At 36.0% G+C, this 11,666-nt stretch overlaps 1 long non-coding RNA gene and 1 pseudogene across 1 annotated transcript; one reads left to right on the top strand and one right to left on the bottom strand.

Annotated features, from left to right (window-relative positions):
* Positions 1-904: 904 nt before the first annotated feature.
* On the top strand, positions 905-3,273 carry LOC114542140. The gene is made up of 3 exons (XR_003689493.1): positions 905-990; positions 2,267-2,355; positions 3,068-3,273. It is a non-coding gene; the product is annotated as an uncharacterized LOC114542140 (long non-coding RNA).
* Positions 3,274-9,061: 5,788 nt separating this feature from the next.
* On the bottom strand, positions 9,062-10,024 carry LOC114540375 (annotated as a pseudogene).
* Positions 10,025-11,666: the final 1,642 nt, after the last annotated feature.

Genomic DNA, 11,666 nt, shown 5'->3' with positions numbered 1-11,666 from the left:
CTTGCTCAAATATTACTTAAGATATTATAACTTTAAGTATTTTAGCATGGTTATTAATGATTGAGTTTCCTTTTGACGCTGCATGGAGGGAGTATTGTAACTGAACTTTTAGACAACAAGGCAGAAACAAGTTGCAATAATTAGGGAAGGGCATGCAATTGGGTGTGTATATAATAGATTTGCGTATCAGTAACGTATTTCTTTTGTGTTATGTTTTGTTTAACAAGTTGTGATAATATTGTGAATGTAACAATATTCGGGAATAATAGTTGCTGCAAGTTTTTGCTGAATCTTGCTTATTCAACTTAAAAAAACTACTTGGCAGTGCATTTTTACCCGACGCGTGTACATAGTAGCCATGACACAACGAGCTGATTAAATGAAAACTCGCTGAATATTATCTTTCTCAAGTACCTCCATGTGCTTTTGGAGTTAACTTTGGCTTAGTGAACCGACTTCATGTTTGTAAGAATATTACGGCCTTACGCCCGACGAATTTCATTCGTAGCCTATAGCGCTTTTTCAACGACATGCGATACAATAACATGCAACTCCTCCAAAACGTATCCCGCTCGCTATGTCCGGCCTAATTTTAGTAAATCGAACTTTGTATACATATAACTAATATTCTCATCTATACCTAAAATGCAAATTTCTGTTCTAAGTTTAGTAATATCAATGCGTGAAAGATGAATTAGGCTTTCGCCAGTCATGCAGAAGTTCTTTTAAAAAGGAAGAAAAAAATTAAACGTTCTTCCTGTTTTAATTGTTAACAAAGACAGCCTCTACTCGTGTTCTTGTTCTAGATGAATGCATGCACGCAATTTCTCGCCTGCATGATGTAACAAACATCATGCTATATTTATAGCATGACGCGGGGATCCTTATAAAAGGCGAAATGAAATCAGTTCAATGCTCATAACGCATTACACAGTGAAATTTCCCTAAAGTAAATTAAGAAGAAGAGTGTGAAATCCAGCTAAACAGAGGGTAAGTACCGATTTGTGCTCTATACTTTAGGCCTATAAATGCATATTTTTTGTAAAACCGGTTTAAATGGAAGACATGCCAAATAAAATACTTCGTGTCTTATAGACAAACGGGATAATATATGTTTTGCTTGAATGTATCTTCTATATACACAAACGTCAAAAAGCACAACAATCAACACTGATACCCTACGGTTTTGTTGCAAAATTGACATAGTGCTTATGCAAAATCATGCTATTAACACTGTAGTTTTGAATACATGCGCGCATATATACACCCTTATCTATATAAGATGCGATTGAAATTAGTTTGTTGCAAAAGGGAGATAAGATTTTATACTGAAAGAATGAAGCTATACAAATTGCGCACTGGAATAAATTCCTTTGAATTGCTTTTGCATGATGAGAAAGTAATTTAAGGCATGTGCATCCTCTATATGTTCAGATCGATGCATTGAGAGCAAATTAATATTGAGTCGAGATCGAGGTTGGAATCCAAACCTTGAAATCAGCTTAATTTAAATAAGAGTTTCAAAGGGTCTTTATTTCGAGTGAATGAATGAATGAATTACACACGAAGGCTGTTTTACTGTTATTGAGCGTATTTTGTAATTACAATTAACTTATTTTGTTTTATTTGCCTAATTCCTCGTCGTACTTGCACATTTGGTGTAAGGCCTTATTTTGGCGGGGGTATAGCTATAGAGATTTGTACAATCGTTTAATAATTTATTGTGGCCTGTTTCAGGATTTCATTGCTCCTAGCACTGACTGCACTCGAAATTTAAAACCCTTTAAAACTCTAGAATTTACCTGCCTCGAGTGAAGTGCCAAAAATCATAATCGATTTACACAAATTGAAATAAGGTAATAAGGTTTGAGAACAAACTATACGTCTTGTATAACTAATATTTTCTGGTGGGTAACTAGCATGGCATTACCTCTAATTACTACTACTTCTACTTTAAGCTATAGAAGGGAGTAAAGTATTTTCCGATTAGATTAGGCTCTTAAAAGGTATTGCATGTATAGATGATCATCTGCATGTAAAGACAATTACAGTAATACGTATTGCTAACCAAATTTAAAACACCTTAAAAATGAACTACTCTATCATTTTGTGGATGCGCGTTTCTTCCAAATTCTTCGCTGGCATAAAGACTGTTAAATTACTTCCAGTGGCAATGTCATTAACACAAAACCGTTTCTTTTCACATATTAAATGGTTTCTATACAGACTGAAAGATTAATTCTGCTATAATTTCTTTATTTTCAAGGAATATGAAGATCGTTCAAGTGCTTGTTCTGGTATTTGTTATGATATACCTGGGGGAAACACGTCATGTGCGCGAGAAAAGACAAGACCGTAAGATAAACAATAACAAATAATTATTTCTCACATACAGTACTGTCTAGAAATAACCTAACACTGAGGTTGCGGTTCGGTCGCGGTTAGGTTGTGGTTCGACGACCGCAGGGGAAAAATACGATTAGGGTTACCATTCGCCTCCGATCCGAACGGAATGTTTGAACAGCTGAGAACGACAATACAATAATCATATCGAAAACATCTTAAGAAGTGTCTGTCAGACCGAGTTAGGCCGAGGTTAAACCTCTGTCTCATCGCGGCTCAACATCGGTCTGACCTCGGTTCAACCGCGATCAAACAGAGGCTTGATCTACGCTAACCGCGGTTTTTTTTAGGTTATTTCTGCAAAGTACTCTATAATGTGGCTCAGCTAGGTCACCACAAATAGTAGAAACTAAACAAGTTTAGTGACGTAAAGTTATCAGTGTAGTAAGCAGTCTAGTCAGCAATTTAAGGTTATGAAATAAAATTACTATTACTTACTATTTTACTTATACTATCATATCATAAAGAACGGTGCAAAGAAATGCATTTAGCCTCGATCAAGCGATCGTTTTCGAGCCCTTATCTGTGAAAAATATTTAGTGTTTAGACTTTTAATAAATACAGTCAATCGTCTTGCCGAACACGTCTCATTCGGCTACTTTAAGATATATCTGTTTTCGCCACGTTCGCATGTGATTCAATCGTTTCTTTCTTTGTCTTTCAGAGTGCTTTTGCTTCGACACGCACCAAGAAGGAATCCTTTTTTTCGATCATTGTCCAGGGCACTTAGGAAGGTGTGATCATTCTGACTCCCCCTTTCCCGGTTATGTTTGTTGCATTTTTAACCGTTAGCGTTGACAATACCTATATAATGTTAATCTCTTGATAATCATATTCATGTTCGTGACGTAAATAAAAGTTAAAAACCAGTCTCTTCGTGTCAAGGGAGTTATAACGGCTTCAGTGCATCGATTCTACCCATGCATGATTTCAAAAAATTATACAACAATTGTAGCATTTATCCACTAGTAAACGTTGCTTTCCATGCATGTATAGAATTATTTCTCTCTGCAACGGAATGCTTCTTCATTATAAATTGTGTGGTTTTGTCCGTTGTATTATCACTTGTTTGCACTGCATGAAAAGCCGAGTATTCACAGGTGAATACGTGCGAATATGAGTTCGAATAAGGTTAGTATTCACACGTATTCACAGATATTCACTGTGAATATCCTCATAATATTAGGGGTATTCCGACGTGAATACCTGTGAATAAAAAACAAACCCCATATTCTCATGCACCTAAAATATGTTCGAATATTGCGTGAATATTTTTTGAGATATTCACACTTGGTCATATTATTAAGTGCCGTTGAATAAGTAAAGAATAAGCGAGACATTATTCATTGTAAAAATTTGTCTATATTGCCAAATACCCATGCATAATATATAGCCTTGCTGTGATTCTGCAATCGCCTGCTAGTGTCAGCTACAGTATTGACGATATAGATTACACTATCGAGAATAGAGACTTTTTAAAGTGTCTTTGCTTGCCAATTAACACATGACCAGGACCTATATTTTCTTATTTTCAATGGCAAATTTCGATCGGATTTTTCCTCCTTTGCATTGCCTTGACCTTGCCATACATTATTAATATACCCTTGAATATCCGCTCGAATATACCCTTGTATTGGATGTGTAAATTTTAACTCCCGTACGCTCTTATATTATAAGATTTACATTCAAGTCCCATATGTGTATAAAAATACAGCATAAAGCCCGGTGTGAATTTGTGTGGCTTATCTCTCTTTGTTCTCTAAAGATAGCAATGTAGTCGCTGGCATGCTCTTTAACCGCGACCAGAGTTTCCAGACTTTACTAAGCTCTTGGCGTTCTTGATTCTCTTCTTGACTTCGCTAAAAAGCTATCTTACAAGTACGAATGCGCGATCCTCGATCAATGTTTATTAACTTGAAAGCGCGCTTTTTGCGCCAAATTATTTATAAAATTCCACTTCCAATTTTGAGCATTCAAAATAAAGTTTTAAAAATGTCAGCTTCAGAAATTATCTTGTAGAAACACGGATTAAGCAAGAAGTGAGATATTCGGTTAAAGCTATTTCCTATTTCAGATAGAGCAGAGCACTTCGTAACCAGGCCTCCAACTCATACGCGGCCATAATATCCAATATGGCATGAGGAGTGTATATTTTAAAAATCCTTAAAATGCGTCAAGTTTACATGCAAATTTAGTATATAACAGTAGACTTTGTAGTCCCACAATATAATTCATTTCAGAATATTTGATACAAGTACATTATTGTATACTTGATAGAATATAAGCATAAACCTACTGTTCCTGCTGTCACTTGCCAACCTTGCCATTATGTGGGCCCTATGTGTATATCTGCCAGAAACTACTCAGAGCCACCGGAAGCAATCAAGGGCAGGCGGGGGTAGCATAACAGGTAAGGCACTTTAGTTTATCAAGTCTGTCTTTATTCAATTATTGAAAATTATATGAACAATACAAACATCAACAAACTACACAATCCTAACTTGGAAAAGTCAGACTGGTAAGATACATTCAATTTCCAAGAGCATATAATAGGGCAGGCTCCTCCGCTGCTTCGGCACCCTTGAAATTATTAGCTGCGTTAGTCACTGGGAAAGTGATTAATTTAAAATTACTATGTTAAATTTAATTAGAAAGGTCTAACACCTTCGTTGAGATAAGATTGATATTTTGTCACCAAATAACTAGGTTAAACCAGGGGAAAATTGGCAACACGATGCAGTAAGGCACCTTAGTTTACCAAGTCTGTCTTTATTCAATTATTGAAAATTATATGAACAAAACAAACATCAACAAACTAGACAATCTTAACTTGGAAAAGTTAAACAGGTAAGATACATGCAATGTCCAAGAGCATATATTATAGGGCCGGCTCCTTGAAATTACTTGTTGTGTTAGTTATTCCAAAAGTGTTTAAGCTAATAAGATCATCAATATACATGATATATGCTGATATAGTTCAGTACAGAAAAACTATTTCTTCTGGCTAATGAAATCCAGCTTCACAAATAGGCAGGCTACCCTTGGTTGAAATTGCACATCTTCATCCTCCCCGAATGATTCTTAGCTTCTGTTTCTTTGCATCATGTTACCTTTCAGCGTTCTTTGGAAGAAAATGCCTGAAATATTTATGTTATATGTAAAATAAATTACTTCCAAAGTATAGGGTAATCTTTTTAGTAGTTGTTCAAACTTCAAACTATACATTTCACTTCTCGTGCCGCCGTCTTTTGGTCAAATATTAAAATATATAAACAACGACATCTATCTAAAGACTGTTAATGAAAAAAAATGGTGAAATTTTATCTAAAAAATGATACTTATTAATAATATATTTACCTGTCAGTCAACTGCATTTTCGTTTCGGCAAATTTCTTGAAGTTTTATGATTTATCTGTTGTTTGTTTCCCGTTTTTGACAGAAGTAACGTGTACGACTTTGATATCTTCACAAAAACGTCGAACGTATCTGATCAAAAAGTTTTCAGTTCAAGAATATTGACTGACGTTTAAATTTTTTTTGGAAAATATAAAAATGAGAACTGAACATTGAACTCAAAAGAACTGGAAGGCTACCTCCTGATTAAAATAGCCAAAATTATTGAAGCCAAATTTTACCTCCAGACACGCGTGTTTTACCTCCAGACACGCGTGTACATGTTGCGAAACATTCTCGCGAGGGCCTGTTCAGGAGTGAACATAAGGAAAACATGAACTGTTTAGCGGCGAAGTTACATTCGTTCGGATTTATCGTTTATTTTAACGATTTAGGCTATAATTTTGTAATCAATGCTGATTAAAGCATACCTCGAACCGCGGCGTGGTGAAATTATAAGGAAAATGTAAACAGTTTGTTCGAAAACGATCACTACTTCAAAAAGGTTTGCAGGCAACAAAACAAAAAATATATATTTTGCTGTTATGTGCTCATAAAACATATAAAAAAGAAAATTTAGCTGTAGTTTGTTGTTAAATAAATATTGTTAGAATGTTTTTTCGTAAGTTTCAGAGGGATTAAATTGATAAACAATGAAATTAAATAAGTGAATTCACACAAACACTTTTGAATTGTCCCGGCTTCACTCCTCGTTCAACGTTTTTCATAAGAAAGGGCAATTTAATTGCGAGTTTGATACAGATAAATTTAGTATACTTTACTCTTTAGTTTTCACGGATGCTTTTATAGTAAAAAATACTGTGCAAAACGCACTTTATGTTTTCTAAAAGATGTTTTTACTGCTTGCATGTTGAAGTATTATTTTTGAAGTTTCAAAAAACCGCGTGTTTAGTTGCGTGAAAAGACTGGGCATGACCCCAAAATTTGGCTTCAAATCTCCGGCCCGAGGTAACCTTCCAGTTCTTTTGAGTTCACTGGAACTGAATTCCATTTTTAACAAAAACCAGGGGGAGTCCTTTTGTAGCGGGCTCAGAATTGAGCCTTGGTCAGTGGTAACTACCATGGCGAATTCCTTGGAACCAGTGGCGTCAATCTGCCGTCAGCAAACGCCCAAATCCGCCATGTTTTTTGCTTCACTTTTTGGTCGCGGGCCGGTCCTCCAGGAATTATATTATAGCTCAGTGGGTCCATTGCATACTGGCGGATAACTTTGATTTCGCCTTTGCACGTCGTGGGTGTAAATATCCGAGTGGAATGTAGTACCCTCGCACGGTGCTCCGCACAGGCTCGGGGATTAAATCCTCAATCCTGTGCAAACTACGACGTGTCAACGCGCCCATACACAACCACATCATCTTGTTAAACGGCGAAATAGCAGCGATATTATTAAAATAGGATCAGAATCTACATGTATTAAATATATTCTTACCTAAATTCAATCTAAACTTAATCGAACAGCATGAAAAAAACCGTTTACTTGTTCCTCTTGGAGGAATTGCCGTATCATGCGAGCGAAATCAAATCACGCATCAGAAAATTAGCCAAAACTGTGCACCACAACTCTTAGAAGATAAGACTGGGACGTGGATAAATACGGTCACATACACATTTCAGATACTAGTATATGTCGCGCCATTACAGACTTGCGACGACGAAAAATAAAAAAAAAACAAACAAAACAAAACCGTGGCGAATTTTCATCTCCGTCGCTGGCGCCGGAGTAATAATATTATGACCGTTATAACGTTGTGTGTATCTCTATTTACAAAACATGTCATCTGTACTCACTTCCGCGGGGCTTCCACGTTTACATCTCAGCTACGTATACATCGTTTCAGGTTAGCTTATATCTTAAATATCAGGTTAGCTTTTAATAACAGTTTGACTTTTTCTGTCCGAGAAGTTGTCCGAGAAGTTTTCTCCTAATGTTAAACTTAAATGTCAATCAAAACTATGATCTAAGATCTAACTTCCGGTTCTATTCACTTCCGGTTCTATTCACTTCCGGTTCTATTTACAATACTATGCAGCGTAGCACTTCTCCATGCAGTAAAAGTAACGGATTTAAAAATTTTGAATAGTTTGATCCCTTAGATCCTTATTCATCCCTGATTGATTCATTATTACTGTCTGCCTGCAGACATTTGGATGGTGACAGAAATATGATACAAACCTAGTATGCTATTAATTCTACAAAATTACATAATTTATTATGTAAATGGGACAAAGTTTATTGTGTTTTACTAATTTTTTCATTGCAAATTATATCTATTCACATGCATGATGACATACAATAGTGATGTTGATACCAATAAATTTGTACCATGCAACCAAATTCTGAGGATTAAATTAGGTTTTATTAAATTGTGCAAAGTAAATATCAATTTACGCTAGCTGTCATGACACATAACAAGTTCTTAAAATAAAGCAAACAAACTTGAGTTATTTTCTGTATTCCTTGGAGTTAAATGTATGCACTAGTATGCTATATAATTATATAGATATATTCTCTATATGCATATTACCAGTTAATACATTCTGTATATGTCAAACAGGTTAGGTCATGGATACTGCTTATTTATAACAATTATGCCACTTATATACCACAAAGTCAAGTCATATATGAGGTGATAGCTGACCATCAAGGTATAATAGAGCCTCTAGAAGTCAGCTTTCAGCCATATAAGACAACAGCAAGTATGCTAACATGCCATGTCTTTGGTCAGAACGATGGTACGTATTGTCCAACTATAAGCCCTGGGCTTATATAGGTTCACAAGGGTTTTTGATGATACTATATACACAGGGGGCTTATATACAGTCAATATAATTGTTTTTAACCCTAATAAATTAACCCTAAAATTTGACCAAATTCAATATTTGCCTATAATATTCACTAATGTATCAAAGGGTATAAGTCCAGGTACTGGATAATAACTACATGAGTAAAAATCATCATTTTGATGTAAGTTGTTAAAAACAGAGCGAGCAATGTTTTGCTGCATCCTGTGAACAGTATTGTTTACAATGTTGTTTAAGCTTGTTAAATCATCAATGTTGTTGCAACTTGTTACAACAACATTGCATCGTGATTACAACAACATGCATTGATGATTCGATCAACAAGGTTCAAAAACATTATTAATACTGTTCCCAGTGTGCAGAACAGCATTGTTCACCCCTGATACGACAACCTGATAAATTTTTAGCCGTGTACGGAAAAGTAGTTAAAAAATCTACAAACTTACCAAGGTGAACCATAAATCCGCAAACCTAATATGTCAACTTCAGAGTCTTGTAAGTATGTACAATATGTCAAAGCTGCCTTCACTTCTGCTTCAGGTGCAAAATTCGTACCATGCATCCTTCGAGCTGACTCTTCATGAAAACCAATATCATGTTTACCAGCAATCACCACTTTATGTGGATGATTGAGTCATCCTAAAAACCAGAGTTGCAAAAAAGCTGCGGGTACGCGGGTAGCACCCGGAAGAAGGTTTGCTTTGAATGAGGTTTTTGAGGAAGGTTCAAAGTTGAACACTCTTATTGATCACATGCATGTACCAAAAAAACAAATATTTCTTTATGCTGGCTGCCACTTGACTCAGTGACGTAACGTCATTTTGAGGAAGGTTTTCAAAACTTGAGATCCTACCGGAGAAAGGTTGAGCTCTTTTTGCAACTCTGCTAAAAACTGGTTAAACTTTTCCACTTCCTCAATTTTTCCCCGTTTAAAGAAGTCCCCTGCATGAATTAATATTTCTCCTTAAGGGACATTTTCTATAATACGGCCATGTGTATCAGAAATACAGACAACTCTAACATGGCCCTCCTTTTTAGGTTCATTTATAGGCAATGCTACGTCTTTGAATACTTGGGATGATTGTGCAAATCTCCATGCCTTCTGAGGTTTATCTGCATAAATTATTTCAAGTACGAATTGGTATCAGAGTTCAGGGATCAGTATTTATACTCTCTTGCTGTCGCCCAAAAAATATTTGAACATTTATTACACCATATAAAATTACTCTAAAGTACCTGGAAATGATCCTTTGCAAAGGAACCTGACTTACAATGATTTATTGAACTTTATCTCATGATGACATGTCAGTAAATATAATTTAAAAGCCCGCACGCCTGCACTCTGCTCTGTTCAACACCCCTAATTTCCCCTAAACACAGGCACCATACTCGGAGAGTAAACCATTCTAACCTAAGCATCATGTATATCTTCAAAATCCACAAGTGCATAACTTGAAGCAATTTAAAAATGGGGCTAGTTTTAACAAATTTTCTTTTCGGGCCCTATTCCCCTAACAGGTCAACTGCTCACACAGGCTAGTAACCAGAGCTAGCGGACCTTCAGTGGAAGAGGTCGGGCTCGTCACAGCAATAATAGTACAGTCGGTTATGAAATTATGTGAGGTTCGTACCAATCAAGTGCAAAACAGCATCGGTATCGTAAGATGGCAGAGTGGCGTTGCCAGGGTTCCCCTCAAGTGAAATGAAGCATTTTTGAACATTTTCGAAATTTACATTTGTATACAGCAGATACGTATTCCTTCGTTTCAAGGGTTATACTTTTAACGTACATTTCGTTACTTTTTAAGTACGTTCAACATAATATACACTACAGAGCTGAAATACCTGGACCACCAAAAATACTAAAACATCATCTTAACATTTTTTTGGAAAGAGGTTCATACTTTCAACACTTATTTTATCTATTCAGTTTTCATGTTCTCCATATTTATATACCCAATATCTTGTCGTTGGTGGTCCTCGGAGTTTGATTTTATCACATACCTAATTGTTCTCCAACTTCATCAAAATATTTTAAAAGCTTAGGATCGAATAGTGTGCTGAAAAAGGTAATTAAGTCGGTCAAGGTGAGAGCCGCTCGAGAAAGATTGATTACCAATCAACAAGGATCGGAGGAAAGATCTTATACAGGGGTTTTGACCTCCTTCAAGCCATTAGACATTTCGTTTTATTCCGTTTTTTACGCCTGTATTCTAAAAGCTCACTCACACTCAAACTCATTGAGTGAGAGATCTTAATCTTCTTATAACGTTTCAATGGCGGTATTTCCAGCCGAATAGGAGCTTGATTTTCAGTGATTTACCTTATATCTTTCCATCTATTCAGAGAAAACTTTCTCATTGATCAGCATTAACAAAATTTATATGTCACACTCAATGAGTGTGAGTGTGAGTGAGCTTTTTGAATACAGGCGTTAGTCTCTATCGCCTGTATTCTAAAAGCTCACTCACACTCAAACTCATTGAGTGGGAGATCTTAATCTGCTCATAACGTTTCAATGACGGTATTTCCAGCCGAATAGGGGCTTGATTTTCAGTGATTTACCTTATATCTTTCCATCTATTCAGAGAAAAATTTCTCATTGATTAGCATTAACGAAATTTATATGTCACACTCAATGAGTATGAGTGTAAGTGAGCTTTTTGAATACAGGCGTATGTCTTGATCTTGTGCATTTTGGAGACACTTAGCCCGAATGTTGGCGCCCGCCTGCACGAGAGCCGGAAGTTATTGCTATGTCTGCTTATCTGCGCGCAGGCTAGGGTGCGAGTTTTGTTACTGAAAAAATATAGAGGAAGAGTTGTTTTTCGAATTCGTACTTATGAATTATTTATACGAACGTCGTGAAGTAATTTTGTAATTTTGTGTCCGACGCTTGGCAAAACGCTACTAAAACGTTAGCAGACGTTTCGTTAATCTAAGATAGACAGTGGATTTTAATTTTTATTGTATACGCATCTATACGCACAGATCTAGAAGCTAGAAAAACTATGACCATAAAAAGAAAAGTCAATTATTAAATTCAT

This window comes from Dendronephthya gigantea, unplaced genomic scaffold, assembly GCF_004324835.1.
Source record: "Dendronephthya gigantea isolate DGI-Jeju-01 unplaced genomic scaffold, DenGig_1.0 000003F, whole genome shotgun sequence".
Classification (NCBI taxonomy): Eukaryota; Metazoa; Cnidaria; class Anthozoa; order Malacalcyonacea; family Nephtheidae; genus Dendronephthya; species Dendronephthya gigantea.
Note: the sequence above shows the minus strand (reverse complement) of the source record. Positions and strands in the feature narration are given on the sequence as shown.